Below are 9067 nucleotides of genomic sequence, written 5' to 3' on the forward strand. Positions count from 1 at the left end.
TGTCATTTTAAACAAACATGGGCCAAAAATGTAAATTTTCGGTCAAATGGGCTGAAAATGTCATTTCCATTAAATTTGGGTCGAAAATGTTATTTCTATCAAAAGTGGGATGAAAATGTTATTTTATACAAAATGAGCCCTTAAAAGTAAACTTTTGGTCTTAATGGGCCTAAAGTGTCATTTTTACCAAAAATGTGCCTTAATTGTAAATTTTCGGCTTAATGGGCCAAGAATGTCATTTTTACAAAAAATGGACCTCTTATGTCATTTTGGTAAATAATTGAGCTAAAACAAGCAATATAATAACACACGGGTTAATTACGTCATTTTCACTCTTATTGGGCTTTGTTTACCCATTTTCATGTTATTGGGCCTTCGTGGTCCATTTACATGCTTGTTGGGCCTGATACATTCATTACATGTTTATTGGGCCTTAGTGACCCATTTACATGCTTGATAGGTCTTGTATACTCTTTACATGTTTATCGGGCTTAGTGACCCATTTACATGCTCAACGGACCTTGTATACACAATTCATGCTAATTGGGCCTCATTCATTCATATACATACACATTGGGCCTTGTAACCTAAATACATACATGGAACATTATTTAAAACATTAAATAGTGTGTTAAACTATTCGCGTAAATTCAGTTAAGGTTATTGTGAGACATTCTTTCATTCTTACCTACCTAGTGTACAACCTTAAGTCTTGTAGTTATAACCAGAGTCTCCTAGAGGGAAAGCGAGAGTTTGTGTATAGATCTATACGGGGTTGACAGCCCCGCACAGTTTGCTACAGCTAGACTAGGCCAATCTAGGGTGACAAATGTCTTACCTTAAACAAGTCGACGCCTGAATAACGTCACGGCAGGCAGTTCGGTCATATCAAGCATGGTTATAACGACTCACATAGAGATTAACTCCACTGTAAATTTACGGAATACAGATACCTTCCTACTATTACAAAAACCATACAAACACCATTTTTCGGTCTTAGATTTTTAAGACCACAACACTTTTACAAACAGAGAATATAGGATTTTCTAGGATACTCTCTTTATACATTTTCAAAACAGAAACACACATGCTTTAATACAAGATTTGATACAAAACTTTCAAACCATTTTTATTGAAAATATCGGATTTTCTGGTGTTTACAAAGTGATACAAAACTTTTCATACAAACGTGCTTATGAACTCACCAACATTATATATGTTGACCGTTTTCAAAATAACTTGTATTCTCAGGAAATCGTTAAGCGGGTGGGTCATCAAGAACACATGGATTTTGTTGTATTTTTGTTATCATCATACACTTATTATTTTGGAATGTAATTTATAATCCAACACACTTATGTAAACAATGATGGTTGTATTATTGTATGTGTGATGATGATGTTGTCTTGATTCAATTATTTACACTGTGATGATATTACAAGATGAAGTCACCCAACCCCCGGACGTTTCCACCGTTCCGGTTCGGGGGTGTGACAGATTGGTATCAGAGCAATGTTTATAATGAACTGGCATATCTAATCATACAAGATATGCAACTATAAATACATTGGGACTAAACTACTCTGAACAAAAGTAAAATACATACCTATGTGTGCATTATCACAATAACAATAACAGTTTTGGAGGAATTGAACATCGTGGTTAAACCCGGACAGTTATGTAGTCGTATTGGGGATGAATATAGCCTGATCAACTATATTTATTCAAAATACGACCAACATGTGTTTGGAAGTGATCATGGTGGGCAATGAATCTAGAAACTTACCAACCTCGTATCCAAAAAGTTTTTAAGGAAACTCAAACATAAACAATTAAAATACTATATGATTATTTTAAAATGCTATCTTTGTACCCCCTTACACACTTCTCACACCTCCAATTCTCGCGCAAACATCATGGCTGAATACCAGCAAGGTGACCTTTACTATCAGGCCCTGGTGGCCCAAGGATGGATGGAGGAGGAACCTGCAATGGTTCAAGAGACAGATCCAGGAGTAGGACCTGAAGAGTATCTAGAGACAGATTACAAGGATGAGGGATCCGAAGAGGATACAGAAAAGGAAGAGGGCGTTAGGGAAGTTCCTAGTGAATCCCACCCTTCAGTGAATTGGCACTTCTATGCCCGATTATGATCACCTCAGAAGGAAAGAAGATTGAGCGGTTCATTTGGGGACTAACTTCTCCAATCCAAGGAAATGTAATAGCAGCAAACCCTGAGATTTATGACAGTGCGAAAAGGCTAGCTAAGAAGCTTTATGACCATGGAAACAAGAAAGGAGCCAAAACTGCTGAGACTGGGGCCAAGGAGGGGAATAACAAGAAAATTGGGGACAATAAACGAAAGGGACGACAAAACTAGGGATCCTCTAAAAAGCAGCAAGCAGTAGCAGTCCACGCTGCTACCGCCCAAGTTGCGCCAACACCAGCTGCTCCAGCCTCATCTGCACAAACAACTACCAAGCTTTACTCTGGAACCTTACCAAAGTGTAACAAATGCAACTACCACCACAATGGCGAGTGCAGAGACCTGCAGTGTACCAACTGCAACTGCAAGGGGCACATGGCCAGGTACTGCAGATCTCAACCCCAACAGAACCAACAGCCAAACAACAACAACAACAACAACAACAATAACGTCGGGGCCAGTCATACTTTTTATGGATGTGGAGGAACTGGGCATTTTAGGCGAAATTGCCCCAAGGCCAACAACCAAGGAGCAGGAGGATCAGGCAGGGTCCTAACATTGGGTCAATGAGAGGCAATTCAAGACTCGACGGTTGTTACTGGTACGTTTCCCCTCAACAACACTTACGCATGCATTCTATTCGATAGTGGGGCTGAGCGGAGTTTCGTGAGTAATAAATTCAAACACTTACTAAAACAACAACCCCAAAAGCTAAGCGAAGCCTTCATGGTGGAGATGGGTAATGGGAAAACCGAATCAACCAAAGATATATACATAGGGTGCACTCTCACGCTAAATAATCATTCGTTTCAAATCGATTTGATGCCTGTAAATATTAGGAGTTTTGATGTGATAACCGGCATGGATTGGTTAAGCCCCCACCATGCTGATATTATGTGCCACGAGAAGGCCGTTCGCCTTCACCTCCCCAATCACGAAACCCTAATAATCTACAGTGATAAACCTGGCACCAATCTCCGTCTTATCTCGTGCATCAAGGCACAAAAATGTCTGCACAAGAAAAATTATGCCTTCCTCGCCCATGTTGTGGATAAAACAAAAGAGGAAATAAACATCAAAGATATCCCAGTGGCATGTGACTATCCGGATGTATTTCCTGAAGACCTTTCGGGAATACCCCCAGAAAGACAGGTCTAATTTCGAATTGACCTAATACCGGGAGCCACATCAATTGCCAAATCATCCTACAGGTTAGCTCCCACCAAAATGCAGGAGTTATCCAGTCAAGTAAGCGAACTTTTGAGCAAAGGATTCATCAGGCCGAGCTGCTCACCCTGGGGAGCTCCGGTCTTGTTTGTCAAGAAGAAGGACAGATCCTTCAGAATGTGCATCGACTACCGGGAGTTGAACAAACTCACCATCAAAAATCGATATCCACTCCCTCGGATTGATGATCTATTTGACCAGCTTCAAGGAGCCAGTTATTTTTCTAAAATAGATTTAAGATCCGGTTATCATCAGCTCCGAGTCCGGGAAGAAGATATTCCTAAAACTGCTTTCTGAACTCGATATGGGCATTTTGAATTCGTTGTTATGCCTTTCGGTCTGACAAATGCTCCCACAACATTTATGGACCTCATGAATCGAGTCTGCCGCCCATTCCTCGACAATTTTTTAATCATTTTCATTGACGACATACTCATATACTCTCAAAGTAAGGAAGAGCACAGTTAGCATCTACGCCAGATCTTGGAAACTCTGAGAGCTAAAAAGCTATATGCAAAACTCTCCAAATGCGAGTTCTGGATTCACAGTGTGAATTTCTTGGGTCATGTAGTCAGTGAGGAGGGAATGCATGTGGATCCCTCAAAGATCAAAGCCATTGAAGGCTGGGCAACTCCAAGGACGCCAACGGAGATCAGGAAATTCTTGGGCCTTGTAGGCTACTACCGAAGGTTTATTCAGAACTTCTCCAAGATTGCCAAGCCCCTCACCACTCTAACACAAAAAGGTGTACCCTTCAACTGGACTGACAAACAAGAAGCTGCTTTTCAAACCCTGAAGCAAGACATCTGCAGTGCTCCGGTACTTTCTCCGCCAGAGGGAACGGATGACTTTGTGGTGTATTGTGACGCTTCAAATCAAGTTTAGGCTGTGTCCTGATGCAGCATGGAAAAGTAATAACATACACGTCCATACAATTGAAGACACACGAGGTAAATTACACCACCCATGATCTCAAGCTGGGAGCTGTGGTCTTCGCCCTGAAAATTTGGAGGACCTTTATGGTACAAAGTGCACCATCTTCACGGACCACAAAAGCCTCCAACACATTCTAAATCAAAAGGAGCTAAACATGAGGCAACGAAGGTGGGTTGAGCTGCTAAATGATTATGAATGTAAGATCAAGTATCACCCCGACAAGGCTAACGTGGTGGCCGATGCCTTAAGCAGGAAAGAATACTCGGGTCGCGGAGTAAGAACATTAACCATAACCATCCAGTCCCACCCGACCTCACAAATCAAGGAAGCTCAATTAGAGGCCTTGAAAATGGAAAATGCTGCAAACGAAGCGCTACGTGGGATGGAGAAAAATCTTGAAATCAAGGAGGACAGAGCCTACTATTTCATGAGTTGAATCTGGGTCCCGAAATTTGGAGGGTTCAGAGACGTATTCATGAACAAAGCTCATAAGACGCGATATTCCGTCCATCCAGGTTCCGATAAGATGTACCTGGACATTAAACAACATTATTGGTGGCCAAAGATGAAAGCAGAAATTGCCACTTACGTAAGCAAGTGCCTCACTTGCGCCAAGGTTAAAGTGGAATATCAGAAGCCCTCGGGATTACTGCAACAACCCGAAATCCCCGAGTGGAAATGGGAAAGGGTTACAATGGATTTCATAACCAATATACCTAAGACAGAGGACGGATTGGATGCTATCTGGGTGATTATCGATTGGTTAACCAAATCCGCCCATTTCCTGCTAATAAAGGAGTCATACAAAATGGAAAGGTTAACACGAATCTATGTAAACGATGTGGTGAGGCTTCATGGGGTGCCGGTATCTATTATCTCGGATCGAGATAATAGATTTACTTCATTATTTTGGCAGTCGCTCCAAAAGGCATTGGGAACACAACTAGACATGAGCTCTGCCTACCACCCTCAAACCGACGGCCAAAGCAAGCAAACCATTCAAACGCTTGAAAATATGCTCCGATCCTGTGTGATTGATTTTGGAAAGGCATTGGATACCCACTTGCCCTTAATCGAGTTCTCATACAATAACAACTATCACACAAGCATTAAGGTTGCTCCTTTCGAAGCTTTGTATGGCCGCAAATGTAGGTCACCTCTCTGCTGGGATGAGGTGGGAGACACTTAGTTGGAAAGAGGAAAAACACAGAACAACACTCTTACAGGACCCGAGATCATTCGGGAAACGACGGAGAAAATAGTTCAAATCAAGGCACGACTCCATGCATCGCGAGACCGACAAAAGAGCTATGCTGAGAAACGGCGAAAGCCTCTGGAATTTCAAGTTGGAGATCGGGTGCTATTGAAGGTCTCTCTATGGAAAGGGATGATCTATTTTGGGAAGCGGGGAAAACTAAATCAACGATACATCGGACCATTCGAGATTCTTGCCCGAATTGGTCCGGTGGCATATAAGCTGCAGCTCCCTGCGGAGCTCAGCAACGTACACCCCGTGTTCCACGTGTTGAATCTGAAAAAGTGCTTATCAGATGAAACCCTTGTCGTTCCCCTGGATTAGATCGAAGTAAACGAGAATCTCCTGTTCGTCGAAGAGCAAGTTGAGATAATGGACAGGGAAGTGAAGCGTACAAAACAAAGCCGCATTCCGATTGTGATGGTTCGATAGAACGCTAAGCGTGGACTGGAATTCACATGGGAACGTGAAGACCAAATGATGCAAAAGTACCCTCACCTTTTCTCTAGATCCTAAGAATAACTTTCAAAAGAATTTCGGGACGAAATTCCCTCTAACGGGGGATGATGTCAAACCTAGCATTTTTGGCTAGGAAATTCTATCTATGTATGGTCAACTCTTGATGTATCATGTAACTCCAAGTTTGATTTTATACATATTACTCATTTCAAAAACAACCATTCAAGTCAAAACTCACTCGTGAAGCCCTAAAGCTAATTCAATGCACTATATTCACTCTACTTTGGGTTGTAACCCTAATTTCCCGATTCAAACTCTTATTGGACCAGAATTCTCTTATTGGGCCTAATGGGCCAATAAACCCTCAACTTGATTATTTTGGTTTAAGAAACCCCATTTGGGCCCTAGTTGGATCCACATTCATTAAACTATAGGATTTTTGGGCCATAAGACTCTTCATGGGCATTATTGGGCCTAAAATTTCCTTCTTTGATTCTAATGGGCCGAAAACCCATTCCTTTTATTATTTTTGGGCCATAAACACATATGTGGACCCAATGGGTCGAAAATTCTTATTGGGCTATATGCTTTCGATGGCTAGCAAGTTCAAGCCCGATGTTTATTCCTTTCTTCTCTCTAATTCTCGGTTATTCCTTTCTTCTCTCTATCCTTAAACCACTCTCATTTCGTGTTCATGCTCCTAGAACCATCTTGGTTACGAAAAATCTCCTCAAGAAACAAGCAAGGCCGAAAACTCCTTGAATCTTCTCACCAAAACCGATCCATTACCCAAAGTGAGTTCATACGCCCTTGTTTTCGGTTTTTACTACGTTTTGGGGGAGGATACAAGTTTCTTTTGTGTTAGATCTATATATTTATGCATGTATATGTGTGTTTTCATGTTATATTTTGTGATTATGCTATGAAAACTTGTTAAAACTTCATAAAAACTCGAGATCTACTAAAGTTTGGTGATGTTTGTAAACTAAATCATCATATGCAACTTACTATGAAGTTGAAAGGATTAAACATGTTAAGGAGCACCAGAAAACTAAACAAAACCATAAAAGGGGCCATATTTGACAAATAAACCAAAAGTAAAGTCTTTTGACAACTCACGGTTTTGAGACGACCAAAAGAGTTATTTTTAGATAAAAAAAATGGATCTTTATGCCATCCACGGTTTTAAAGGGGCCAAAAATGTAAATTTTTACAAAATGGGCTTCTATTTGGGCCTTCACGGTTTAATGGGCTAAACTTGTCAATTTTCACAAAAATGGGTCTTATTTAGAAACTCACGATTTCATGGGCCTAAAAAGGTAATTATTGACTTTTTATGGATTAAATTGTCATTTTAAACAAACATGGGCCAAAAATGTAAATTTTCGGTCAAATGGGCTGAAAATGTCATTTCCATTAAATTTTGGTCGAAAATGTTATTTCTATCAAAAGTGGGATGAAAATTTCATTTTATACAAAATGAGCCCTTAAAAGTAAACTTTTGGTCTTAATGGGCCTAAAGTGTCATGTTTACCAAAAATGTGCCTTAATTGTAAATTTTCGGCTTAATGGGCCAAGAATGTCATTTTTACAAAAAATGGACCTCTTATGTCATTTTGGTAAATAATTGAGCTAAAACAAGCAATATAATAACAAACGGGCTAATTACGTCATTTTCACTCTTATTGGGCTTTGTTTACCCATTTTCATGTTATTGGGCCTTCGTGGTCCATTTACAAGCTTGTTGGGCCTGATACATTCATTACATGTTTATTGGGCCTTAGTGACCCATTTACATGCTTGATAGGTCTTGAATACTCTTTACATGTTTATCGGGCTTATTGACCCATTTACATGCTCGACGGACCTTGTATACACAATTCATGCTAATTGGGCCTCATTCATTCATATACATACACATTGGGCCTTGTAACCTAAATACATACATGGAACATTATTTAAAACATTAAATAGTGTGTTAAACTATTCGCGTAAATTCAGTTAAGGTTATTGTGAGACATTCTTTCATTCTTATCTACCTAGTGTACAACCTTAAGTCTTGTAGTTATAACCAGAGTCTCCTAGAGGGAGAGCGAGAGTTTGTGTATAGATCTATACGGGGTTGACAGCCCCGCACAGTTTGCTACAGCTAGACTAGGCCAATCTAGGGTGACAAATGTCTTACCTTAAACAAGTCGACGCCTGAATAACGTCACGGCAGGCAGATCGGTCATATCAAGCATGGTTATAACGACTCACATAGAGATTAACTCCACTGTAAATTTACGGAATACAGATACCTTCCTACTATTACAAAAACCATACAAACACCATTTTTCGGTCTTAGATTTTTAAGACCACAACACTTTTACAAACAGAGAATATAGGATTTTCTGGGATACTCTCTTTATACATTTTCAAAACAGAAACACACATGCTTTAATACAAGATTTGATACAAAACTTTCAAACCATTTTTATTGAAAATATCGGATTTTATGGTGTTTACAAAGTGATACAAAACTTTTCATACAAACGTGCTTATGAACTCACCAACATTATATATGTTGACCGTTTTCAAAATAACTTGTATTCTCAGGAAATCGTTAAGCGGGTGGGTCATCAAGAACACATGGATTTTGTTGTATTTTTGTTATCATCATACACTTATTATTTTGGAATGTAATTTATAATCCAACACACTTATGTAAACAATGATGGTTGTATTATTGTATGTGTGATGATGATGTTGTCTTGATTCAATTATTTACACTGTGATGATATTACAAGATGAAGTCACCCAACCCCCGGACGTTTCCGCCGTTCCGGTTCGGGGGTGTGACACCGGCCAACAACACCCGCCAAGGATACTAGAACTCACGTACACACAAGTAGAAATACCCACCGCGCAGCTGCACAACGGTCTTGAGGAGGACGGTGACGGAAATAGCTACAGCAGCGGCGGCGGCGACTGCTGGGCAGAAA

Source organism: Lactuca virosa, chromosome 8, assembly GCF_052849685.1.
Source record: "Lactuca virosa cultivar CGN04683 chromosome 8, Lactuca_virosa_CGN04683_v6, whole genome shotgun sequence".
Taxonomy (NCBI): Eukaryota; Viridiplantae; Streptophyta; class Magnoliopsida; order Asterales; family Asteraceae; genus Lactuca; species Lactuca virosa.